This window comes from Schistocerca piceifrons, unplaced genomic scaffold (assembly GCF_021461385.2).
Source record: "Schistocerca piceifrons isolate TAMUIC-IGC-003096 unplaced genomic scaffold, iqSchPice1.1 HiC_scaffold_1223, whole genome shotgun sequence".
In the NCBI taxonomy this organism is placed as follows: domain Eukaryota; kingdom Metazoa; phylum Arthropoda; class Insecta; order Orthoptera; family Acrididae; genus Schistocerca; species Schistocerca piceifrons.
The window spans coordinates 1-21,895 of NW_025727041.1; the positions used below are offsets into that span (position 1 = coordinate 1).

General features: G+C 52.4%; 47 non-coding genes across 47 annotated transcripts; 38 read left to right on the forward strand and 9 right to left on the reverse strand.

Moving 5' to 3' along the window:
* Positions 1-115: 115 nt before the first annotated feature.
* Trnae-uuc lies at positions 116-187 on the forward strand. The gene has a single exon. It is a non-coding gene; the product is annotated as a tRNA-Glu (tRNA).
* A 296-nt stretch (positions 188-483) lies between these two features.
* Positions 484-556, forward strand: Trnak-uuu. The gene has a single exon. It is a non-coding gene; the product is annotated as a tRNA-Lys (tRNA).
* A 139-nt stretch (positions 557-695) lies between these two features.
* Trnas-aga lies at positions 696-777 on the forward strand. The gene has a single exon. It is a non-coding gene; the product is annotated as a tRNA-Ser (tRNA).
* A 275-nt stretch (positions 778-1,052) lies between these two features.
* On the reverse strand, positions 1,053-1,124 carry Trnag-ucc. The gene has a single exon. It is a non-coding gene; the product is annotated as a tRNA-Gly (tRNA).
* Positions 1,125-2,100: 976 nt separating this feature from the next.
* On the forward strand, positions 2,101-2,173 carry Trnam-cau. Its single transcript has one exon. It is a non-coding gene; the product is annotated as a tRNA-Met (tRNA).
* A 306-nt stretch (positions 2,174-2,479) lies between these two features.
* Trnae-uuc lies at positions 2,480-2,551 on the forward strand. The gene has a single exon. It is a non-coding gene; the product is annotated as a tRNA-Glu (tRNA).
* A 296-nt stretch (positions 2,552-2,847) lies between these two features.
* Trnak-uuu lies at positions 2,848-2,920 on the forward strand. The gene has a single exon. It is a non-coding gene; the product is annotated as a tRNA-Lys (tRNA).
* Positions 2,921-3,059: 139 nt separating this feature from the next.
* Trnas-aga lies at positions 3,060-3,141 on the forward strand. The gene has a single exon. It is a non-coding gene; the product is annotated as a tRNA-Ser (tRNA).
* A 275-nt stretch (positions 3,142-3,416) lies between these two features.
* On the reverse strand, positions 3,417-3,488 carry Trnag-ucc. The gene has a single exon. It is a non-coding gene; the product is annotated as a tRNA-Gly (tRNA).
* A 976-nt stretch (positions 3,489-4,464) lies between these two features.
* Positions 4,465-4,537, forward strand: Trnam-cau. Its single transcript has one exon. It is a non-coding gene; the product is annotated as a tRNA-Met (tRNA).
* A 308-nt stretch (positions 4,538-4,845) lies between these two features.
* Trnae-uuc lies at positions 4,846-4,917 on the forward strand. The gene has a single exon. It is a non-coding gene; the product is annotated as a tRNA-Glu (tRNA).
* Positions 4,918-5,213: 296 nt separating this feature from the next.
* Positions 5,214-5,286, forward strand: Trnak-uuu. The gene has a single exon. It is a non-coding gene; the product is annotated as a tRNA-Lys (tRNA).
* Positions 5,287-5,425: 139 nt separating this feature from the next.
* Positions 5,426-5,507, forward strand: Trnas-aga. The gene has a single exon. It is a non-coding gene; the product is annotated as a tRNA-Ser (tRNA).
* A 275-nt stretch (positions 5,508-5,782) lies between these two features.
* Positions 5,783-5,854, reverse strand: Trnag-ucc. Its single transcript has one exon. It is a non-coding gene; the product is annotated as a tRNA-Gly (tRNA).
* A 976-nt stretch (positions 5,855-6,830) lies between these two features.
* Trnam-cau lies at positions 6,831-6,903 on the forward strand. Its single transcript has one exon. It is a non-coding gene; the product is annotated as a tRNA-Met (tRNA).
* Positions 6,904-7,211: 308 nt separating this feature from the next.
* Trnae-uuc lies at positions 7,212-7,283 on the forward strand. Its single transcript has one exon. It is a non-coding gene; the product is annotated as a tRNA-Glu (tRNA).
* A 296-nt stretch (positions 7,284-7,579) lies between these two features.
* Trnak-uuu lies at positions 7,580-7,652 on the forward strand. Its single transcript has one exon. It is a non-coding gene; the product is annotated as a tRNA-Lys (tRNA).
* A 139-nt stretch (positions 7,653-7,791) lies between these two features.
* Trnas-aga lies at positions 7,792-7,873 on the forward strand. The gene has a single exon. It is a non-coding gene; the product is annotated as a tRNA-Ser (tRNA).
* A 275-nt stretch (positions 7,874-8,148) lies between these two features.
* Positions 8,149-8,220, reverse strand: Trnag-ucc. The gene has a single exon. It is a non-coding gene; the product is annotated as a tRNA-Gly (tRNA).
* A 976-nt stretch (positions 8,221-9,196) lies between these two features.
* On the forward strand, positions 9,197-9,269 carry Trnam-cau. Its single transcript has one exon. It is a non-coding gene; the product is annotated as a tRNA-Met (tRNA).
* Positions 9,270-9,577: 308 nt separating this feature from the next.
* Trnae-uuc lies at positions 9,578-9,649 on the forward strand. Its single transcript has one exon. It is a non-coding gene; the product is annotated as a tRNA-Glu (tRNA).
* A 296-nt stretch (positions 9,650-9,945) lies between these two features.
* Positions 9,946-10,018, forward strand: Trnak-uuu. The gene has a single exon. It is a non-coding gene; the product is annotated as a tRNA-Lys (tRNA).
* Positions 10,019-10,157: 139 nt separating this feature from the next.
* Trnas-aga lies at positions 10,158-10,239 on the forward strand. Its single transcript has one exon. It is a non-coding gene; the product is annotated as a tRNA-Ser (tRNA).
* A 275-nt stretch (positions 10,240-10,514) lies between these two features.
* Positions 10,515-10,586, reverse strand: Trnag-ucc. The gene has a single exon. It is a non-coding gene; the product is annotated as a tRNA-Gly (tRNA).
* Positions 10,587-11,562: 976 nt separating this feature from the next.
* Positions 11,563-11,635, forward strand: Trnam-cau. Its single transcript has one exon. It is a non-coding gene; the product is annotated as a tRNA-Met (tRNA).
* Positions 11,636-11,943: 308 nt separating this feature from the next.
* Positions 11,944-12,015, forward strand: Trnae-uuc. The gene has a single exon. It is a non-coding gene; the product is annotated as a tRNA-Glu (tRNA).
* A 296-nt stretch (positions 12,016-12,311) lies between these two features.
* Positions 12,312-12,384, forward strand: Trnak-uuu. Its single transcript has one exon. It is a non-coding gene; the product is annotated as a tRNA-Lys (tRNA).
* Positions 12,385-12,523: 139 nt separating this feature from the next.
* Trnas-aga lies at positions 12,524-12,605 on the forward strand. Its single transcript has one exon. It is a non-coding gene; the product is annotated as a tRNA-Ser (tRNA).
* Positions 12,606-12,880: 275 nt separating this feature from the next.
* On the reverse strand, positions 12,881-12,952 carry Trnag-ucc. The gene has a single exon. It is a non-coding gene; the product is annotated as a tRNA-Gly (tRNA).
* Positions 12,953-13,928: 976 nt separating this feature from the next.
* On the forward strand, positions 13,929-14,001 carry Trnam-cau. Its single transcript has one exon. It is a non-coding gene; the product is annotated as a tRNA-Met (tRNA).
* A 308-nt stretch (positions 14,002-14,309) lies between these two features.
* On the forward strand, positions 14,310-14,381 carry Trnae-uuc. Its single transcript has one exon. It is a non-coding gene; the product is annotated as a tRNA-Glu (tRNA).
* A 296-nt stretch (positions 14,382-14,677) lies between these two features.
* Trnak-uuu lies at positions 14,678-14,750 on the forward strand. Its single transcript has one exon. It is a non-coding gene; the product is annotated as a tRNA-Lys (tRNA).
* Positions 14,751-14,889: 139 nt separating this feature from the next.
* On the forward strand, positions 14,890-14,971 carry Trnas-aga. Its single transcript has one exon. It is a non-coding gene; the product is annotated as a tRNA-Ser (tRNA).
* Positions 14,972-15,246: 275 nt separating this feature from the next.
* Positions 15,247-15,318, reverse strand: Trnag-ucc. The gene has a single exon. It is a non-coding gene; the product is annotated as a tRNA-Gly (tRNA).
* Positions 15,319-16,294: 976 nt separating this feature from the next.
* Trnam-cau lies at positions 16,295-16,367 on the forward strand. Its single transcript has one exon. It is a non-coding gene; the product is annotated as a tRNA-Met (tRNA).
* Positions 16,368-16,675: 308 nt separating this feature from the next.
* Positions 16,676-16,747, forward strand: Trnae-uuc. The gene has a single exon. It is a non-coding gene; the product is annotated as a tRNA-Glu (tRNA).
* Positions 16,748-17,043: 296 nt separating this feature from the next.
* Trnak-uuu lies at positions 17,044-17,116 on the forward strand. Its single transcript has one exon. It is a non-coding gene; the product is annotated as a tRNA-Lys (tRNA).
* Positions 17,117-17,255: 139 nt separating this feature from the next.
* Positions 17,256-17,337, forward strand: Trnas-aga. The gene has a single exon. It is a non-coding gene; the product is annotated as a tRNA-Ser (tRNA).
* A 275-nt stretch (positions 17,338-17,612) lies between these two features.
* Positions 17,613-17,684, reverse strand: Trnag-ucc. The gene has a single exon. It is a non-coding gene; the product is annotated as a tRNA-Gly (tRNA).
* Positions 17,685-18,660: 976 nt separating this feature from the next.
* On the forward strand, positions 18,661-18,733 carry Trnam-cau. Its single transcript has one exon. It is a non-coding gene; the product is annotated as a tRNA-Met (tRNA).
* Positions 18,734-19,041: 308 nt separating this feature from the next.
* Positions 19,042-19,113, forward strand: Trnae-uuc. The gene has a single exon. It is a non-coding gene; the product is annotated as a tRNA-Glu (tRNA).
* A 296-nt stretch (positions 19,114-19,409) lies between these two features.
* Trnak-uuu lies at positions 19,410-19,482 on the forward strand. The gene has a single exon. It is a non-coding gene; the product is annotated as a tRNA-Lys (tRNA).
* A 139-nt stretch (positions 19,483-19,621) lies between these two features.
* Trnas-aga lies at positions 19,622-19,703 on the forward strand. Its single transcript has one exon. It is a non-coding gene; the product is annotated as a tRNA-Ser (tRNA).
* A 275-nt stretch (positions 19,704-19,978) lies between these two features.
* Positions 19,979-20,050, reverse strand: Trnag-ucc. Its single transcript has one exon. It is a non-coding gene; the product is annotated as a tRNA-Gly (tRNA).
* Positions 20,051-21,026: 976 nt separating this feature from the next.
* Positions 21,027-21,099, forward strand: Trnam-cau. The gene has a single exon. It is a non-coding gene; the product is annotated as a tRNA-Met (tRNA).
* A 308-nt stretch (positions 21,100-21,407) lies between these two features.
* Positions 21,408-21,479, forward strand: Trnae-uuc. The gene has a single exon. It is a non-coding gene; the product is annotated as a tRNA-Glu (tRNA).
* A 296-nt stretch (positions 21,480-21,775) lies between these two features.
* Trnak-uuu lies at positions 21,776-21,848 on the forward strand. Its single transcript has one exon. It is a non-coding gene; the product is annotated as a tRNA-Lys (tRNA).
* The last annotated feature ends 47 nt before the right edge of the window (positions 21,849-21,895 follow it).

The following is a 21,895-nucleotide window of genomic DNA, read 5'->3' on the forward strand; positions in this document are numbered from 1 at the left end:
TGCGCCATGCCAGTCTGTAGGCTCAAATATGCTCGCAAACGGAGAACTGCACTGAGTCCAGATTCAGCACGAAATACGAGAGGAGACGGAGAAAACCTGACGCTTATCGAGCAAATCCGGTGTGGTCTAGTGGCTAGGATACCTGGCTTTCACCCAGGAGGCCCTGGTTCGATTCCCGGTACCGGAACGGAAGTTTTTGCGCACACAACGCTCCATGTTTTGGCCTTCGAACTGTCGTTTGTCGCCCACCTTCCGAAGCTTCGACCGAACGTAATCGGGGAAAACAGGCACATGATGCAATTACTGTCGGCACCGGAATAAAGGGAGAAGAGGCACTGGTCCGTTGTTGGGCTGCTACCAGCGTCAGTGGGAAGTCGGTGAAGTCGCCAGTTGCGCCAGAAGCCAGAAATTACCGTAGTACGCCTACAAACGCGTTCCAGTTATTTACATTGCTTGCAGCCGCTCCGTCCACAACGAGCGTGAGCCCGGATAGCTCAGTCGGTAGAGCATTAGGCTTTTAACCTAAGGGTCCAGGGTTCAAGTCCCTGTCCGGGCGGAGATTTTAACGTTTCCGTAATGGCTCGTCTCGTAGCGATGGTAGCCCTGCCGTAATCAGTGCACGGAGTTCGTTTCCTGTCAACATTCTGCGCAGACCGGTTGGATTTTTCACGATTCCTGGGAAACTTGGGTTACGAGCAGTCGTGGCCGAGTGGTTAAGGCGTCTGACTAGAAATCAGATTCCCTCTGGGAGCGTAGGTTCGAGTCCTACCGACTGCGTCGGATTTTTCTTTTTTTGTTTAAGAACAACGAGCAGAAAATTTCGCAGATTGCCTGTCGTTTTGGTACCTCTCCACACCTCGCCTCTCACAGCCGTTTATAGTGCCTGTCCTTTTGATAAGGGCGAATTCCAAGCGTCAGCTTTCGCGTCAGCCGAGCAAAGTCGGGACAAGTCGGGACATACTACAGGATGGTCTGCGTGGAGCTACGACGAAAAAAACCTTCATTTAACAGCACGCGGCTCACATACTCATACGAAAAAAACTAGCGCCACTTGCGGTGGCCGGGAATCGATCCCGGATCAACTGCTTGGAAGGCAACTATGCTCACCATTACACCACCACCGCACAGCCGCTGCTCGCAACGCCCCGCTGTGTCGGCTTCCTGCCCGCCAGCAGCGGCCCACGGTGATAGTAGCTGCAGGCGCTTTTCGAGGTAGGAGGGTGCATCCACACGCATTCGGGTAGCGCCTCCACGCACGCTGCGTCTTTGGGCAAGACTAGTCGCCGCGGCCGCAAGGTTACTCACACGATAGAGATGAGCATTCGTTTTAAGGCAGTGTAGTGGAGCACTCCGCGTGTGTAGCACTTTTTTCGGTTGTATCCGACGTCGCTGGGTGGCAATCCCACTTTCCCCTGCAGAAAAGTGCTCGGGAAGCACGGGCAGCTTGACGAGCATCGCTGGTTCAATGGCATGTGCCTCAGTAGTGCAGTAGGCAGCGCGTAAGTCTCATAATCTTAAGGCTTGCCGGCACGATAGCTCAGCGTGTTCGGTCTGAGAGTTATCTGCCCTCTGTAATAAAAGACCGAGTCAACGATGAACTTGAACGGGCGCCATCGGACGTCCGCCCCCAACAAATGCAACGAAAGAAATGAGAAGAAAAAAAAAATTGGTGAATGCTCGCTTAGCATGCGGACGGCCCGGGTTCGATTCCCGGCCGATGCATCGTTCTGCTGTTCTCGCTATAATGCTGCCGCGCCGATTCCTCGCCTGAGCTGCGTCAGCCTCAGGAATGTATAGCAGGATTCGCTGTGAGAGGAACCATACACGCAGCACGCAATAGACCGTACTTGAACGGTCGCATGCTATTTCTGAACTCTGACGTCGGCCTGTCCCAACAGGCCGCTGTGTTCAGGTGCCGCAAGGGCGATGTACTGTAACCTCAGGCAGTGCTGCGTTCCGTTGAAAAAGCTGCGGCAGCAGTTTAATCTAGCAAGTAGGGAAAGCACGTGTAGCAACACAACAGATTCTTGAGAAAGCGCGAACTGTCTAATCTCTAATATGAGAGACTTACCAAGTTTCCTGTAACGTTACTTGCACCGTGCCTCGGTAGCGCAGTAGGTAGCGCGTAAGTCTCATAATCTTAAGGTCGTGAGTTCGATCCTCACCCCGGGCATTTAATTTGCTGTACATCATGGCTGAATTAACGGCGTTGCTGTTGCTAGGGAACGAACTTAATTGTCGTTCGTTATCCATAAGGAGTCTACGCCTCAGCGTCAATACGTTTATTTCCAATTATGACAACGTACAACTTTGATCTTTCTCTTCCTTGTTAGGAGTAAAATAATGAATAGTCAATTTCGGGCTGTGCGCCATGCAGTCTGTAGGCTCAAATATGCTCGCAAACGGAGAACTGCACTGAGTCCAGATTCAGCACGAAATACGAGAGGAGACGGAGAAAACCTGACGCTTATCGAGCAAATCCGGTGTGGTCTAGTGGCTAGGATACCTGGCTTTCACCCAGGAGGCCCTGGTTCGATTCCCGGTACCGGAACGGAAGTTTTTGCGCACACAACGCTCCATGTTTTGGCCTTCGAACTGTCGTTTGTCGCCCACCTTCCGAAGCTTCGACCGAACGTAATCGGGGAAAACAGGCACATGATGCAATTACTGTCGGCACCGGAATAAAGGGAGAAGAGGCACTGGTCCGTTGTTGGGCTGCTACCAGCGTCAGTGGGAAGTCGGTGAAGTCGCCAGTTGCGCCAGAAGCCAGAAATTACCGTAGTACGCCTACAAACGCGTTCCAGTTATTTACATTGCTTGCAGCCGCTCCGTCCACAACGAGCGTGAGCCCGGATAGCTCAGTCGGTAGAGCATTAGGCTTTTAACCTAAGGGTCCAGGGTTCAAGTCCCTGTCCGGGCGGAGATTTTAACGTTTCCGTAATGGCTCGTCTCGTAGCGATGGTAGCCCTGCCGTAATCAGTGCACGGAGTTCGTTTCCTGTCAACATTCTGCGCAGACCGGTTGGATTTTTCACGATTCCTGGGAAACTTGGGTTACGAGCAGTCGTGGCCGAGTGGTTAAGGCGTCTGACTAGAAATCAGATTCCCTCTGGGAGCGTAGGTTCGAGTCCTACCGACTGCGTCGGATTTTTCTTTTTTTGTTTAAGAACAACGAGCAGAAAATTTCGCAGATTGCCTGTCGTTTTGGTACCTCTCCACACCTCGCCTCTCACAGCCGTTTATAGTGCCTGTCCTTTTGATAAGGGCGAATTCCAAGCGTCAGCTTTCGCGTCAGCCGAGCAAAGTCGGGACAAGTCGGGACATACTACAGGATGGTCTGCGTGGAGCTACGACGAAAAAAACCTTCATTTAACAGCACGCGGCTCACATACTCATACGAAAAAAACTAGCGCCACTTGCGGTGGCCGGGAATCGATCCCGGATCAACTGCTTGGAAGGCAACTATGCTCACCATTACACCACCACCGCACAGCCGCTGCTCGCAACGCCCCGCTGTGTCGGCTTCCTGCCCGCCAGCAGCGGCCCACGGTGATAGTAGCTGCAGGCGCTTTTCGAGGTAGGAGGGTGCATCCACACGCATTCGGGTAGCGCCTCCACGCACGCTGCGTCTTTGGGCAAGACTAGTCGCCGCGGCCGCAAGGTTACTCACACGATAGAGATGAGCATTCGTTTTAAGGCAGTGTAGTGGAGCACTCCGCGTGTGTAGCACTTTTTTCGGTTGTATCCGACGTCGCTGGGTGGCAATCCCACTTTCCCCTGCAGAAAAGTGCTCGGGAAGCACGGGCAGCTTGACGAGCATCGCTGGTTCAATGGCATGTGCCTCAGTAGTGCAGTAGGCAGCGCGTAAGTCTCATAATCTTAAGGCTTGCCGGCACGATAGCTCAGCGTGTTCGGTCTGAGAGTTATCTGCCCTCTGTAATAAAAGACCGAGTCAACGATGAACTTGAACGGGCGCCATCGGACGTCCGCCCCCAACAAATGCAACGAAAGAAATGAGAAGAAAAAAAAAATTGGTGAATGCTCGCTTAGCATGCGGACGGCCCGGGTTCGATTCCCGGCCGATGCATCGTTCTGCTGTTCTCGCTATAATGCTGCCGCGCCGATTCCTCGCCTGAGCTGCGTCAGCCTCAGGAATGTATAGCAGGATTCGCTATGAGAGGAACCATACACGCAGCACGCAATAGACCGTACTTGAACGGTCGCATGCTATTTCTGAACTCTGACGTCGGCCTGTCCCAACAGGCCGCTGTGTTCAGGTGCCGCAAGGGCGATGTACTGTAACCTCAGGCAGTGCTGCGTTCCGTTGAAAAAGCTGCGGCAGCAGTTTAATCTAGCAAGTAGGGAAAGCACGTGTAGCAACACAACAGATTCTTGAGAAAGCGCGAACTGTCTAATCTCTAATATGAGAGACTTACCAAGTTTCCTGTAACGTTACTTGCACCGTGCCTCGGTAGCGCAGTAGGTAGCGCGTAAGTCTCATAATCTTAAGGTCGTGAGTTCGATCCTCACCCCGGGCATTTAATTTGCTGTACATCATGGCTGAATTAACGGCGTTGCTGTTGCTAGGGAACGAACTTAATTGTCGTTCGTTATCCATAAGGAGTCTACGCCTCAGCGTCAATACGTTTATTTCCAATTATGACAACGTACAACTTTGATCTTTCTCTTCCCTTGTTAGGAGTAAAATAATGAATAGTCAATTTCGGGCTGTGCGCCATGCCAGTCTGTAGGCTCAAATATGCTCGCAAACGGAGAACTGCACTGAGTCCAGATTCAGCACGAAATACGAGAGGAGACGGAGAAAACCTGACGCTTATCGAGCAAATCCGGTGTGGTCTAGTGGCTAGGATACCTGGCTTTCACCCAGGAGGCCCGGGTTCGATTCCCGGTACCGGAACGGAAGTTTTTGCGCACACAACGCTCCATGTTTTGGCCTTCGAACTGTCGTTTGTCGCCCACCTTCCGAAGCTTCGACCGAACGTAATCGGGGAAAACAGGCACATGATGCAATTACTGTCGGCACCGGAATAAAGGGAGAAGAGGCACTGGTCCGTTGTTGGGCTGCTACCAGCGTCAGTGGGAAGTCGGTGAAGTCGCCAGTTGCGCCAGAAGCCAGAAATTACCGTAGTACGCCTACAAACGCGTTCCAGTTATTTACATTGCTTGCAGCCGCTCCGTCCACAACGAGCGTGAGCCCGGATAGCTCAGTCGGTAGAGCATTAGGCTTTTAACCTAAGGGTCCAGGGTTCAAGTCCCTGTCCGGGCGGAGATTTTAACGTTTCCGTAATGGCTCGTCTCGTAGCGATGGTAGCCCTGCCGTAATCAGTGCACGGAGTTCGTTTCCTGTCAACATTCTGCGCAGACCGGTTGGATTTTTCACGATTCCTGGGAAACTTGGGTTACGAGCAGTCGTGGCCGAGTGGTTAAGGCGTCTGACTAGAAATCAGATTCCCTCTGGGAGCGTAGGTTCGAGTCCTACCGACTGCGTCGGATTTTTCTTTTTTTGTTTAAGAACAACGAGCAGAAAATTTCGCAGATTGCCTGTCGTTTTGGTACCTCTCCACACCTCGCCTCTCACAGCCGTTTATAGTGCCTGTCCTTTTGATAAGGGCGAATTCCAAGCGTCAGCTTTCGCGTCAGCCGAGCAAAGTCGGGACAAGTCGGGACATACTACAGGATGGTCTGCGTGGAGCTACGACGAAAAAAACCTTCATTTAACAGCACGCGGCTCACATACTCATACGAAAAAAACTAGCGCCACTTGCGGTGGCCGGGAATCGATCCCGGATCAACTGCTTGGAAGGCAACTATGCTCACCATTACACCACCACCGCACAGCCGCTGCTCGCAACGCCCCGCTGTGTCGGCTTCCTGCCCGCCAGCAGCGGCCCACGGTGATAGTAGCTGCAGGCGCTTTTCGAGGTAGGAGGGTGCATCCACACGCATTCGGGTAGCGCCTCCACGCACGCTGCGTCTTTGGGCAAGACTAGTCGCCGCGGCCGCAAGGTTACTCACACGATAGAGATGAGCATTCGTTTTAAGGCAGTGTAGTGGAGCACTCCGCGTGTGTAGCACTTTTTTCGGTTGTATCCGACGTCGCTGGGTGGCAATCCCACTTTCCCCTGCAGAAAAGTGCTCGGGAAGCACGGGCAGCTTGACGAGCATCGCTGGTTCAATGGCATGTGCCTCAGTAGTGCAGTAGGCAGCGCGTAAGTCTCATAATCTTAAGGCTTGCCGGCACGATAGCTCAGCGTGTTCGGTCTGAGAGTTATCTGCCCTCTGTAATAAAAGACCGAGTCAACGATGAACTTGAACGGGCGCCATCGGACGTCCGCCCCCAACAAATGCAACGAAAGAAATGAGAAGAAAAAAAAAATTGGTGAATGCTCGCTTAGCATGCGGACGGCCCGGGTTCGATTCCCGGCCGATGCATCGTTCTGCTGTTCTCGCTATAATGCTGCCGCGCCGATTCCTCGCCTGAGCTGCGTCAGCCTCAGGAATGTATAGCAGGATTCGCTGTGAGAGGAACCATACACGCAGCACGCAATAGACCGTACTTGAACGGTCGCATGCTATTTCTGAACTCTGACGTCGGCCTGTCCCAACAGGCCGCTGTGTTCAGGTGCCGCAAGGGCGATGTACTGTAACCTCAGGCAGTGCTGCGTTCCGTTGAAAAAGCTGCGGCAGCAGTTTAATCTAGCAAGTAGGGAAAGCACGTGTAGCAACACAACAGATTCTTGAGAAAGCGCGAACTGTCTAATCTCTAATATGAGAGACTTACCAAGTTTCCTGTAACGTTACTTGCACCGTGCCTCGGTAGCGCAGTAGGTAGCGCGTAAGTCTCATAATCTTAAGGTCGTGAGTTCGATCCTCACCCCGGGCATTTAATTTGCTGTACATCATGGCTGAATTAACGGCGTTGCTGTTGCTAGGGAACGAACTTAATTGTCGTTCGTTATCCATAAGGAGTCTACGCCTCAGCGTCAATACGTTTATTTCCAATTATGACAACGTACAACTTTGATCTTTCTCTTCCCTTGTTAGGAGTAAAATAATGAATAGTCAATTTCGGGCTGTGCGCCATGCCAGTCTGTAGGCTCAAATATGCTCGCAAACGGAGAACTGCACTGAGTCCAGATTCAGCACGAAATACGAGAGGAGACGGAGAAAACCTGACGCTTATCGAGCAAATCCGGTGTGGTCTAGTGGCTAGGATACCTGGCTTTCACCCAGGAGGCCCGGGTTCGATTCCCGGTACCGGAACGGAAGTTTTTGCGCACACAACGCTCCATGTTTTGGCCTTCGAACTGTCGTTTGTCGCCCACCTTCCGAAGCTTCGACCGAACGTAATCGGGGAAAACAGGCACATGATGCAATTACTGTCGGCACCGGAATAAAGGGAGAAGAGGCACTGGTCCGTTGTTGGGCTGCTACCAGCGTCAGTGGGAAGTCGGTGAAGTCGCCAGTTGCGCCAGAAGCCAGAAATTACCGTAGTACGCCTACAAACGCGTTCCAGTTATTTACATTGCTTGCAGCCGCTCCGTCCACAACGAGCGTGAGCCCGGATAGCTCAGTCGGTAGAGCATTAGGCTTTTAACCTAAGGGTCCAGGGTTCAAGTCCCTGTCCGGGCGGAGATTTTAACGTTTCCGTAATGGCTCGTCTCGTAGCGATGGTAGCCCTGCCGTAATCAGTGCACGGAGTTCGTTTCCTGTCAACATTCTGCGCAGACCGGTTGGATTTTTCACGATTCCTGGGAAACTTGGGTTACGAGCAGTCGTGGCCGAGTGGTTAAGGCGTCTGACTAGAAATCAGATTCCCTCTGGGAGCGTAGGTTCGAGTCCTACCGACTGCGTCGGATTTTTCTTTTTTTGTTTAAGAACAACGAGCAGAAAATTTCGCAGATTGCCTGTCGTTTTGGTACCTCTCCACACCTCGCCTCTCACAGCCGTTTATAGTGCCTGTCCTTTTGATAAGGGCGAATTCCAAGCGTCAGCTTTCGCGTCAGCCGAGCAAAGTCGGGACAAGTCGGGACATACTACAGGATGGTCTGCGTGGAGCTACGACGAAAAAAACCTTCATTTAACAGCACGCGGCTCACATACTCATACGAAAAAAACTAGCGCCACTTGCGGTGGCCGGGAATCGATCCCGGATCAACTGCTTGGAAGGCAACTATGCTCACCATTACACCACCACCGCACAGCCGCTGCTCGCAACGCCCCGCTGTGTCGGCTTCCTGCCCGCCAGCAGCGGCCCACGGTGATAGTAGCTGCAGGCGCTTTTCGAGGTAGGAGGGTGCATCCACACGCATTCGGGTAGCGCCTCCACGCACGCTGCGTCTTTGGGCAAGACTAGTCGCCGCGGCCGCAAGGTTACTCACACGATAGAGATGAGCATTCGTTTTAAGGCAGTGTAGTGGAGCACTCCGCGTGTGTAGCACTTTTTTCGGTTGTATCCGACGTCGCTGGGTGGCAATCCCACTTTCCCCTGCAGAAAAGTGCTCGGGAAGCACGGGCAGCTTGACGAGCATCGCTGGTTCAATGGCATGTGCCTCAGTAGTGCAGTAGGCAGCGCGTAAGTCTCATAATCTTAAGGCTTGCCGGCACGATAGCTCAGCGTGTTCGGTCTGAGAGTTATCTGCCCTCTGTAATAAAAGACCGAGTCAACGATGAACTTGAACGGGCGCCATCGGACGTCCGCCCCCAACAAATGCAACGAAAGAAATGAGAAGAAAAAAAAAATTGGTGAATGCTCGCTTAGCATGCGGACGGCCCGGGTTCGATTCCCGGCCGATGCATCGTTCTGCTGTTCTCGCTATAATGCTGCCGCGCCGATTCCTCGCCTGAGCTGCGTCAGCCTCAGGAATGTATAGCAGGATTCGCTATGAGAGGAACCATACACGCAGCACGCAATAGACCGTACTTGAACGGTCGCATGCTATTTCTGAACTCTGACGTCGGCCTGTCCCAACAGGCCGCTGTGTTCAGGTGCCGCAAGGGCGATGTACTGTAACCTCAGGCAGTGCTGCGTTCCGTTGAAAAAGCTGCGGCAGCAGTTTAATCTAGCAAGTAGGGAAAGCACGTGTAGCAACACAACAGATTCTTGAGAAAGCGCGAACTGTCTAATCTCTAATATGAGAGACTTACCAAGTTTCCTGTAACGTTACTTGCACCGTGCCTCGGTAGCGCAGTAGGTAGCGCGTAAGTCTCATAATCTTAAGGTCGTGAGTTCGATCCTCACCCCGGGCATTTAATTTGCTGTACATCATGGCTGAATTAACGGCGTTGCTGTTGCTAGGGAACGAACTTAATTGTCGTTCGTTATCCATAAGGAGTCTACGCCTCAGCGTCAATACGTTTATTTCCAATTATGACAACGTACAACTTTGATCTTTCTCTTCCCTTGTTAGGAGTAAAATAATGAATAGTCAATTTCGGGCTGTGCGCCATGCCAGTCTGTAGGCTCAAATATGCTCGCAAACGGAGAACTGCACTGAGTCCAGATTCAGCACGAAATACGAGAGGAGACGGAGAAAACCTGACGCTTATCGAGCAAATCCGGTGTGGTCTAGTGGCTAGGATACCTGGCTTTCACCCAGGAGGCCCGGGTTCGATTCCCGGTACCGGAACGGAAGTTTTTGCGCACACAACGCTCCATGTTTTGGCCTTCGAACTGTCGTTTGTCGCCCACCTTCCGAAGCTTCGACCGAACGTAATCGGGGAAAACAGGCACATGATGCAATTACTGTCGGCACCGGAATAAAGGGAGAAGAGGCACTGGTCCGTTGTTGGGCTGCTACCAGCGTCAGTGGGAAGTCGGTGAAGTCGCCAGTTGCGCCAGAAGCCAGAAATTACCGTAGTACGCCTACAAACGCGTTCCAGTTATTTACATTGCTTGCAGCCGCTCCGTCCACAACGAGCGTGAGCCCGGATAGCTCAGTCGGTAGAGCATTAGGCTTTTAACCTAAGGGTCCAGGGTTCAAGTCCCTGTCCGGGCGGAGATTTTAACGTTTCCGTAATGGCTCGTCTCGTAGCGATGGTAGCCCTGCCGTAATCAGTGCACGGAGTTCGTTTCCTGTCAACATTCTGCGCAGACCGGTTGGATTTTTCACGATTCCTGGGAAACTTGGGTTACGAGCAGTCGTGGCCGAGTGGTTAAGGCGTCTGACTAGAAATCAGATTCCCTCTGGGAGCGTAGGTTCGAGTCCTACCGACTGCGTCGGATTTTTCTTTTTTTGTTTAAGAACAACGAGCAGAAAATTTCGCAGATTGCCTGTCGTTTTGGTACCTCTCCACACCTCGCCTCTCACAGCCGTTTATAGTGCCTGTCCTTTTGATAAGGGCGAATTCCAAGCGTCAGCTTTCGCGTCAGCCGAGCAAAGTCGGGACAAGTCGGGACATACTACAGGATGGTCTGCGTGGAGCTACGACGAAAAAAACCTTCATTTAACAGCACGCGGCTCACATACTCATACGAAAAAAACTAGCGCCACTTGCGGTGGCCGGGAATCGATCCCGGATCAACTGCTTGGAAGGCAACTATGCTCACCATTACACCACCACCGCACAGCCGCTGCTCGCAACGCCCCGCTGTGTCGGCTTCCTGCCCGCCAGCAGCGGCCCACGGTGATAGTAGCTGCAGGCGCTTTTCGAGGTAGGAGGGTGCATCCACACGCATTCGGGTAGCGCCTCCACGCACGCTGCGTCTTTGGGCAAGACTAGTCGCCGCGGCCGCAAGGTTACTCACACGATAGAGATGAGCATTCGTTTTAAGGCAGTGTAGTGGAGCACTCCGCGTGTGTAGCACTTTTTTCGGTTGTATCCGACGTCGCTGGGTGGCAATCCCACTTTCCCCTGCAGAAAAGTGCTCGGGAAGCACGGGCAGCTTGACGAGCATCGCTGGTTCAATGGCATGTGCCTCAGTAGTGCAGTAGGCAGCGCGTAAGTCTCATAATCTTAAGGCTTGCCGGCACGATAGCTCAGCGTGTTCGGTCTGAGAGTTATCTGCCCTCTGTAATAAAAGACCGAGTCAACGATGAACTTGAACGGGCGCCATCGGACGTCCGCCCCCAACAAATGCAACGAAAGAAATGAGAAGAAAAAAAAAATTGGTGAATGCTCGCTTAGCATGCGGACGGCCCGGGTTCGATTCCCGGCCGATGCATCGTTCTGCTGTTCTCGCTATAATGCTGCCGCGCCGATTCCTCGCCTGAGCTGCGTCAGCCTCAGGAATGTATAGCAGGATTCGCTATGAGAGGAACCATACACGCAGCACGCAATAGACCGTACTTGAACGGTCGCATGCTATTTCTGAACTCTGACGTCGGCCTGTCCCAACAGGCCGCTGTGTTCAGGTGCCGCAAGGGCGATGTACTGTAACCTCAGGCAGTGCTGCGTTCCGTTGAAAAAGCTGCGGCAGCAGTTTAATCTAGCAAGTAGGGAAAGCACGTGTAGCAACACAACAGATTCTTGAGAAAGCGCGAACTGTCTAATCTCTAATATGAGAGACTTACCAAGTTTCCTGTAACGTTACTTGCACCGTGCCTCGGTAGCGCAGTAGGTAGCGCGTAAGTCTCATAATCTTAAGGTCGTGAGTTCGATCCTCACCCCGGGCATTTAATTTGCTGTACATCATGGCTGAATTAACGGCGTTGCTGTTGCTAGGGAACGAACTTAATTGTCGTTCGTTATCCATAAGGAGTCTACGCCTCAGCGTCAATACGTTTATTTCCAATTATGACAACGTACAACTTTGATCTTTCTCTTCCCTTGTTAGGAGTAAAATAATGAATAGTCAATTTCGGGCTGTGCGCCATGCCAGTCTGTAGGCTCAAATATGCTCGCAAACGGAGAACTGCACTGAGTCCAGATTCAGCACGAAATACGAGAGGAGACGGAGAAAACCTGACGCTTATCGAGCAAATCCGGTGTGGTCTAGTGGCTAGGATACCTGGCTTTCACCCAGGAGGCCCGGGTTCGATTCCCGGTACCGGAACGGAAGTTTTTGCGCACACAACGCTCCATGTTTTGGCCTTCGAACTGTCGTTTGTCGCCCACCTTCCGAAGCTTCGACCGAACGTAATCGGGGAAAACAGGCACATGATGCAATTACTGTCGGCACCGGAATAAAGGGAGAAGAGGCACTGGTCCGTTGTTGGGCTGCTACCAGCGTCAGTGGGAAGTCGGTGAAGTCGCCAGTTGCGCCAGAAGCCAGAAATTACCGTAGTACGCCTACAAACGCGTTCCAGTTATTTACATTGCTTGCAGCCGCTCCGTCCACAACGAGCGTGAGCCCGGATAGCTCAGTCGGTAGAGCATTAGGCTTTTAACCTAAGGGTCCAGGGTTCAAGTCCCTGTCCGGGCGGAGATTTTAACGTTTCCGTAATGGCTCGTCTCGTAGCGATGGTAGCCCTGCCGTAATCAGTGCACGGAGTTCGTTTCCTGTCAACATTCTGCGCAGACCGGTTGGATTTTTCACGATTCCTGGGAAACTTGGGTTACGAGCAGTCGTGGCCGAGTGGTTAAGGCGTCTGACTAGAAATCAGATTCCCTCTGGGAGCGTAGGTTCGAGTCCTACCGACTGCGTCGGATTTTTCTTTTTTTGTTTAAGAACAACGAGCAGAAAATTTCGCAGATTGCCTGTCGTTTTGGTACCTCTCCACACCTCGCCTCTCACAGCCGTTTATAGTGCCTGTCCTTTTGATAAGGGCGAATTCCAAGCGTCAGCTTTCGCGTCAGCCGAGCAAAGTCGGGACAAGTCGGGACATACTACAGGATGGTCTGCGTGGAGCTACGACGAAAAAAACCTTCATTTAACAGCACGCGGCTCACATACTCATACGAAAAAAACTAGCGCCACTTGCGGTGGCCGGGAATCGATCCCGGATCAACTGCTTGGAAGGCAACTATGCTCACCATTACACCACCACCGCACAGCCGCTGCTCGCAACGCCCCGCTGTGTCGGCTTCCTGCCCGCCAGCAGCGGCCCACGGTGATAGTAGCTGCAGGCGCTTTTCGAGGTAGGAGGGTGCATCCACACGCATTCGGGTAGCGCCTCCACGCACGCTGCGTCTTTGGGCAAGACTAGTCGCCGCGGCCGCAAGGTTACTCACACGATAGAGATGAGCATTCGTTTTAAGGCAGTGTAGTGGAGCACTCCGCGTGTGTAGCACTTTTTTCGGTTGTATCCGACGTCGCTGGGTGGCAATCCCACTTTCCCCTGCAGAAAAGTGCTCGGGAAGCACGGGCAGCTTGACGAGCATCGCTGGTTCAATGGCATGTGCCTCAGTAGTGCAGTAGGCAGCGCGTAAGTCTCATAATCTTAAGGCTTGCCGGCACGATAGCTCAGCGTGTTCGGTCTGAGAGTTATCTGCCCTCTGTAATAAAAGACCGAGTCAACGATGAACTTGAACGGGCGCCATCGGACGTCCGCCCCCAACAAATGCAACGAAAGAAATGAGAAGAAAAAAAAAATTGGTGAATGCTCGCTTAGCATGCGGACGGCCCGGGTTCGATTCCCGGCCGATGCATCGTTCTGCTGTTCTCGCTATAATGCTGCCGCGCCGATTCCTCGCCTGAGCTGCGTCAGCCTCAGGAATGTATAGCAGGATTCGCTGTGAGAGGAACCATACACGCAGCACGCAATAGACCGTACTTGAACGGTCGCATGCTATTTCTGAACTCTGACGTCGGCCTGTCCCAACAGGCCGCTGTGTTCAGGTGCCGCAAGGGCGATGTACTGTAACCTCAGGCAGTGCTGCGTTCCGTTGAAAAAGCTGCGGCAGCAGTTTAATCTAGCAAGTAGGGAAAGCACGTGTAGCAACACAACAGATTCTTGAGAAAGCGCGAACTGTCTAATCTCTAATATGAGAGACTTACCAAGTTTCCTGTAACGTTACTTGCACCGTGCCTCGGTAGCGCAGTAGGTAGCGCGTAAGTCTCATAATCTTAAGGTCGTGAGTTCGATCCTCACCCCGGGCATTTAATTTGCTGTACATCATGGCTGAATTAACGGCGTTGCTGTTGCTAGGGAACGAACTTAATTGTCGTTCGTTATCCATAAGGAGTCTACGCCTCAGCGTCAATACGTTTATTTCCAATTATGACAACGTACAACTTTGATCTTTCTCTTCCCTTGTTAGGAGTAAAATAATGAATAGTCAATTTCGGGCTGTGCGCCATGCCAGTCTGTAGGCTCAAATATGCTCGCAAACGGAGAACTGCACTGAGTCCAGATTCAGCACGAAATACGAGAGGAGACGGAGAAAACCTGACGCTTATCGAGCAAATCCGGTGTGGTCTAGTGGCTAGGATACCTGGCTTTCACCCAGGAGGCCCGGGTTCGATTCCCGGTACCGGAACGGAAGTTTTTGCGCACACAACGCTCCATGTTTTGGCCTTCGAACTGTCGTTTGTCGCCCACCTTCCGAAGCTTCGACCGAACGTAATCGGGGAAAACAGGCACATGATGCAATTACTGTCGGCACCGGAATAAAGGGAGAAGAGGCACTGGTCCGTTGTTGGGCTGCTACCAGCGTCAGTGGGAAGTCGGTGAAGTCGCCAGTTGCGCCAGAAGCCAGAAATTACCGTAGTACGCCTACAAACGCGTTCCAGTTATTTACATTGCTTGCAGCCGCTCCGTCCACAACGAGCGTGAGCCCGGATAGCTCAGTCGGTAGAGCATTAGGCTTTTAACCTAAGGGTCCAGGGTTCAAGTCCCTGTCCGGGCGGAGATTTTAACGTTTCCGTAATGGCTCGTCTCGTAGCGATGGTAGCCCTGCCGTAATCAGTGCACGGAGTTCGTTTCCTGTCAACATTCTGCGCAGACCGGTTGGATTTTTCACGATTCCTGGGAAACTTGGGTTACGAGCAGTCGTGGCCGAGTGGTTAAGGCGTCTGACTAGAAATCAGATTCCCTCTGGGAGCGTAGGTTCGAGTCCTACCGACTGCGTCGGATTTTTCTTTTTTTGTTTAAGAACAACGAGCAGAAAATTTCGCAGATTGCCTGTCGTTTTGGTACCTCTCCACACCTCGCCTCTCACAGCCGTTTATAGTGCCTGTCCTTTTGATAAGGGCGAATTCCAAGCGTCAGCTTTCGCGTCAGCCGAGCAAAGTCGGGACAAGTCGGGACATACTACAGGATGGTCTGCGTGGAGCTACGACGAAAAAAACCTTCATTTAACAGCACGCGGCTCACATACTCATACGAAAAAAACTAGCGCCACTTGCGGTGGCCGGGAATCGATCCCGGATCAACTGCTTGGAAGGCAACTATGCTCACCATTACACCACCACCGCACAGCCGCTGCTCGCAACGCCCCGCTGTGTCGGCTTCCTGCCCGCCAGCAGCGGCCCACGGTGATAGTAGCTGCAGGCGCTTTTCGAGGTAGGAGGGTGCATCCACACGCATTCGGGTAGCGCCTCCACGCACGCTGCGTCTTTGGGCAAGACTAGTCGCCGCGGCCGCAAGGTTACTCACACGATAGAGATGAGCATTCGTTTTAAGGCAGTGTAGTGGAGCACTCCGCGTGTGTAGCACTTTTTTCGGTTGTATCCGACGTCGCTGGGTGGCAATCCCACTTTCCCCTGCAGAAAAGTGCTCGGGAAGCACGGGCAGCTTGACGAGCATCGCTGGTTCAATGGCATGTGCCTCAGTAGTGCAGTAGGCAGCGCGTAAGTCTCATAATCTTAAGGCTTGCCGGCACGATAGCTCAGCGTGTTCGGTCTGAGAGTTATCTGCCCTCTGTAATAAAAGACCGAGTCAACGATGAACTTGAACGGGCGCCATCGGACGTCCGCCCCCAACAAATGCAACGAAAGAAATGAGAAGAAAAAAAAAATTGGTGAATGCTCGCTTAGCATGCGGACGGCCCGGGTTCGATTCCCGGCCGATGCATCGTTCTGCTGTTCTCGCTATAATGCTGCCGCGCCGATTCCTCGCCTGAGCTGCGTCAGCCTCAGGAATGTATAGCAGGATTCGCTGTGAGAGGAACCATACACGCAGCACGCAATAGACCGTACTTGAACGGTCGCATGCTATTTCTGAACTCTGACGTCGGCCTGTCCCAACAGGCCGCTGTGTTCAGGTGCCGCAAGGGCGATGTACTGTAACCTCAGGCAGTGCTGCGTTCCGTTGAAAAAGCTGCGGCAGCAGTTTAATCTAGCAAGTAGGGAAAGCACGTGTAGCAACACAACAGATTCTTGAGAAAGCGCGAACTGTCTAATCTCTAATATGAGAGACTTACCAAGTTTCCTGTAACGTTACTTGCACCGTGCCTCGGTAGCGCAGTAGGTAGCGCGTAAGTCTCATAATCTTAAGGTCGTGAGTTCGATCCTCACCCCGGGCATTTAATTTGCTGTACATCATGGCTGAATTAACGGCGTTGCTGTTGCTAGGGAACGAACTTAATTGTCGTTCGTTATCCATAAGGAGTCTACGCCTCAGCGTCAATACGTTTATTTCCAATTATGACAACGTACAACTTTGATCTTTCTCTTCCCTTGTTAGGAGTAAAATAATGAATAGTCAATTTCGGGCTGTGCGCCATGCCAGTCTGTAGGCTCAAATATGCTCGCAAACGGAGAACTGCACTGAGTCCAGATTCAGCACGAAATACGAGAGGAGACGGAGAAAACCTGACGCTTATCGAGCAAATCCGGTGTGGTCTAGTGGCTAGGATACCTGGCTTTCACCCAGGAGGCCCGGGTTCGATTCCCGGTACCGGAACGGAAGTTTTTGCGCACACAACGCTCCATGTTTTGGCCTTCGAACTGTCGTTTGTCGCCCACCTTCCGAAGCTTCGACCGAACGTAATCGGGGAAAACAGGCACATGATGCAATTACTGTCGGCACCGGAATAAAGGGAGAAGAGGCACTGGTCCGTTGTTGGGCTGCTACCAGCGTCAGTGGGAAGTCGGTGAAGTCGCCAGTTGCGCCAGAAGCCAGAAATTACCGTAGTACGCCTACAAACGCGTTCCAGTTATTTACATTGCTTGCAGCCGCTCCGTCCACAACGAGCGTGAGCCCGGATAGCTCAGTCGGTAGAGCATTAGGCTTTTAACCTAAGGGTCCAGGGTTCAAGTCCCTGTCCGGGCGGAGATTTTAACGTTTCCGTAATGGCTCGTCTCGTAGCGATGGTAGCCCTGCCGTAATCAGTGCACGGAGTTCGTTTCCTGTCAACATTCTGCGCAGACCGGTTGGATTTTTCACGATTCCTGGGAAACTTGGGTTACGAGCAGTCGTGGCCGAGTGGTTAAGGCGTCTGACTAGAAATCAGATTCCCTCTGGGAGCGTAGGTTCGAGTCCTACCGACTGCGTCGGATTTTTCTTTTTTTGTTTAAGAACAACGAGCAGAAAATTTCGCAGATTGCCTGTCGTTTTGGTACCTCTCCACACCTCGCCTCTCACAGCCGTTTATAGTGCCTGTCCTTTTGATAAGGGCGAATTCCAAGCGTCAGCTTTCGCGTCAGCCGAGCAAAGTCGGGACAAGTCGGGACATACTACAGGATGGTCTGCGTGGAGCTACGACGAAAAAAACCTTCATTTAACAGCACGCGGCTCACATACTCATACGAAAAAAACTAGCGCCACTTGCGGTGGCCGGGAATCGATCCCGGATCAACTGCTTGGAAGGCAACTATGCTCACCATTACACCACCACCGCACAGCCGCTGCTCGCAACGCCCCGCTGTGTCGGCTTCCTGCCCGCCAGCAGCGGCCCACGGTGATAGTAGCTGCAGGCGCTTTTCGAGGTAGGAGGGTGCATCCACACGCATTCGGGTAGCGCCTCCACGCACGCTGCGTCTTTGGGCAAGACTAGTCGCCGCGGCCGCAAGGTTACTCACACGATAGAGATGAGCATTCGTTTTAAGGCAGTGTAGTGGAGCACTCCGCGTGTGTAGCACTTTTTTCGGTTGTATCCGACGTCGCTGGGTGGCAATCCCACTTTCCCCTGCAGAAAAGTGCTCGGGAAGCACGGGCAGCTTGACGAGCATCGCTGGTTCAATGGCATGTGCCTCAGTAGTGCAGTAGGCAGCGCGTAAGTCTCATAATCTTAAGGCTTGCCGGCACGATAGCTCAGCGTGTTCGGTCTGAGAGTTATCTGCCCTCTGTAATAAAAGACCGAGTCAACGATGAACTTGAACGGGCGCCATCGGACGTCCGCCCCCAACAAATGCAACGAAAGAAATGAGAAGAAAAAAAAAATTGGTGAATGCTCGCTTAGCATGCGGACGGCCCGGGTTCGATTCCCGGCCGATGCATCGTTCTGCTGTTCTCGCTATAATGCTGCCGCGCCGATTCCTCGCCTGAGCTGCGTCAGCCTCAGGAATGTATAGCAGGATTCGCTGTGAGAGGAACCATACACGCAGCACGCAATAGACCGTACTTGAACGGTCGCATGCTATTTCTGAACTCTGACGTCGGCCTGTCCCAACAGGCCGCTGTGTTCAGGTGCCGCAAGGGCGATGTACTGTAACCTCAGGCAGTGCTGCGTTCCGTTGAAAAAGCTGCGGCAGCAGTTTAATCTAGCAAGTAGGGAAAGCACGTGTAGCAACACAACAGATTCTTGAGAAAGCGCGAACTGTCTAATCTCTAATATGAGAGACTTACCAAGTTTCCTGTAACGTTACTTGCACCGTGCCTCGGTAGCGCAGTAGGTAGCGCGTAAGTCTCATAATCTTAAGGTCGTGAGTTCGATCCTCACCCCGGGCATTTAATTTGCTGTACATCATGGCTGAATTAACGGCGTTGCTGTTGCTAGGGAACGAACTTAATTGTCGTTCGTTATCCATAAGGAGTCTACGCCTCAGCGTCAATACGTTTATTTCCAATTATGACAACGTACAACTTTGATCTTTCTCTTCCCTTGTTAGGAGTAAAATAATGAATAGTCAATTTCGGGCTGTGCGCCATGCCAGTCTGTAGGCTCAAATATGCTCGCAAACGGAGAACTGCACTGAGTCCAGATTCAGCACGAAATACGAGAGGAGACGGAGAAAACCTGACGCTTATCGAGCAAATCCGGTGTGGTCTAGTGGCTAGGATACCTGGCTTTCACCCAGGAGGCCCGGGTTCGATTCCCGGTACCGGAACGGAAGTTTTTGCGCACACAACGCTCCATGTTTTGGCCTTCGAACTGTCGTTTGTCGCCCACCTTCCGAAGCTTCGACCGAACGTAATCGGGGAAAACAGGCACATGATGCAATTACTGTCGGCACCGGAATAAAGGGAGAAGAGGCACTGGTCCGTTGTTGGGCTGCTACCAGCGTCAGTGGGAAGTCGGTGAAGTCGCCAGTTGCGCCAGAAGCCAGAAATTACCGTAGTACGCCTACAAACGCGTTCCAGTTATTTACATTGCTTGCAGCCGCTCCGTCCACAACGAGCGTGAGCCCGGATAGCTCAGTCGGTAGAGCATTAGGCTTTTAACCTAAGGGTCCAGGGTTCAAGTCCCTGTCCGGGCGGAGATTTTAACGTTTCCGTAATGGCTCGTCTCGTAGCGATGGTAGCCCTGCCGTAATCAGTGCACGGAGTTCGTTTCCTGTCAACATTCTGCGCAGACCGGTTGGATTTTTCACGATTCCTGGGAAACTTGGGTTACGAGCAGTCGTGGCCGAGTGGTTAAGGCGTCTGACTAGAAATCAGATTCCCTCTGGGAGCGTAGGTTCGAGTCCTACCGACTGCGTCGGATTTTTCTTTTTTTGTTTAAGAACAACGAGCAGAAAATTTCGCAGATTGCCTGTCGTTTTGGTACCTCTCCACACCTCGCCTCTCACAGCCGTTTATAGTGCCTGTCCTTTTGATAAGGGCGAATTCCAAGCGTCAGCTTTCGCGTCAGCCGAGCAAAGTCGGGACAAGTCGGGACATACTACAGGATGGTCTGCGTGGAGCTACGACGAAAAAAACCTTCATTTAACAGCACGCGGCTCACATACTCATACGAAAAAAACTAGCGCCACTTGCGGTGGCCGGGAATCGATCCCGGATCAACTGCTTGGAAGGCAACTATGCTCACCATTACACCACCACCGCACAGCCGCTGCTCGCAACGCCCCGCTGTGTCGGCTTCCTGCCCGCCAGCAGCGGCCCACGGTGATAGTAGCTGCAGGCGCTTTTCGAGGTAGGAGGGTGCATCCACACGCATTCGGGTAGCGCCTCCACGCACGCTGCGTCTTTGGGCAAGACTAGTCGCCGCGGCCGCAAGGTTACTCACACGATAGAGATGAGCATTCGTTTTAAGGCAGTGTAGTGGAGCACTCCGCGTGTGTAGCACTTTTTTCGGTTGTATCCGACGTCGCTGGGTGGCAATCCCACTTTCCCCTGCAGAAAAGTGCTCGGGAAGCACGGGCAGCTTGACGAGCATCGCTGGTTCAATGGCATGTGCCTCAGTAGTGCAGTAGGCAGCGCGTAAGTCTCATAATCTTAAGGCTTGCCGGCACGATAGCTCAGCGTGTTCGGTCTGAGAGTTATCTGCCCTCTGTAATAAAAGACCGAGTCAACGATGAACTTGAACGGGCGCCATCGGACGTCCGCCCCCAACAAATGCAACGAAAGAAATGAGAAGAAAAAAAAAATTGGTGAATGCTCGCTTAGCATGCGGACGGCCCGGGTTCGATTCCCGGCCGATGCATCGTTCTGCTGTTCTCGCTATAATGCTGCCGCGCCGATTCCTCGCCTGAGCTGCGTCAGCCTCAGGAATGTATAGCAGGATTCGCTGTGAGAGGAACCATACACGCAGCACGCAATAGACCGTACTTGAACGGTCGCATGCTATTTCTGAACTCTGACGTCGGCCTGTCCCAACAGGCCGCTGTGTTCAGGTGCCGCAAGGGCGATGTACTGTAACCTCAGGCAGTGCTGCGTTCCGTTGAAAAAGCTGCGGCAGCAGTTTAATCTAGCAAGTAGGGAAAGCACGTGTAGCAACACAACAGATTCTTGAGAAAGCGCGAACTGTCTAATCTCTAATATGAGAGACTTACCAAGTTTCCTGTAACGTTACTTGCACCGTGCCTCGGTAGCGCAGTAGGTAGCGCGTAAGTCTCATAATCTTAAGGTCGTGAGTTCGATCCTCACCCCGGGCATTTAATTTGCTGTACATCATGGCTGAATTAACGGCGTTGCTGTTGCTAGGGAACGAACTTAATTGTCGTTCGTTATCCATAAGGAGTCTACGCCTCAGCGTCAATACGTTTATTTCCAATTATGACAACGTACAACTTTGATCTTTCTCTTCCCTTGTTAGGAGTAAAATAATGAATAGTCAATTTCGGGCTGTGCGCCATGCCAGTCTGTAGGCTCAAATATGCTCGCAAACGGAGAACTGCACTGAGTCCAGATTCAGCACGAAATACGAGAGGAGACGGAGAAAACCTGACGCTTATCGAGCAAATCCGGTGTGGTCTAGTGGCTAGGATACCTGGCTTTCACCCAGGAGGCCCGGGTTCGATTCCCGGTACCGGAACGGAAGTTTTTGCGCACACAACGCTCCATGTTTTGGCCTTCGAACTGTCGTTTGTCGCCCACCTTCCGAAGCTTCGACCGAACGTAATCGGGGAAAACAGGCACATGATGCAATTACTGTCGGCACCGGAATAAAGGGAGAAGAGGCACTGGTCCGTTGTTGGGCTGCTACCAGCGTCAGTGGGAAGTCGGTGAAGTCGCCAGTTGCGCCAGAAGCCAGAAATTACCGTAGTACGCCTACAAACGCGTTCCAGTTATTTACATTGCTTGCAGCCGCTCCGTCCACAACGAGCGTGAGCCCGGATAGCTCAGTCGGTAGAGCATTAGGCTTTTAACCTAAGGGTCCAGGGTTCAAGTCCCTGTCCGGGCGGAGATTTTAACGTTTCCGTAATGGCTCGTCTCGTAGCGATGGTAGCC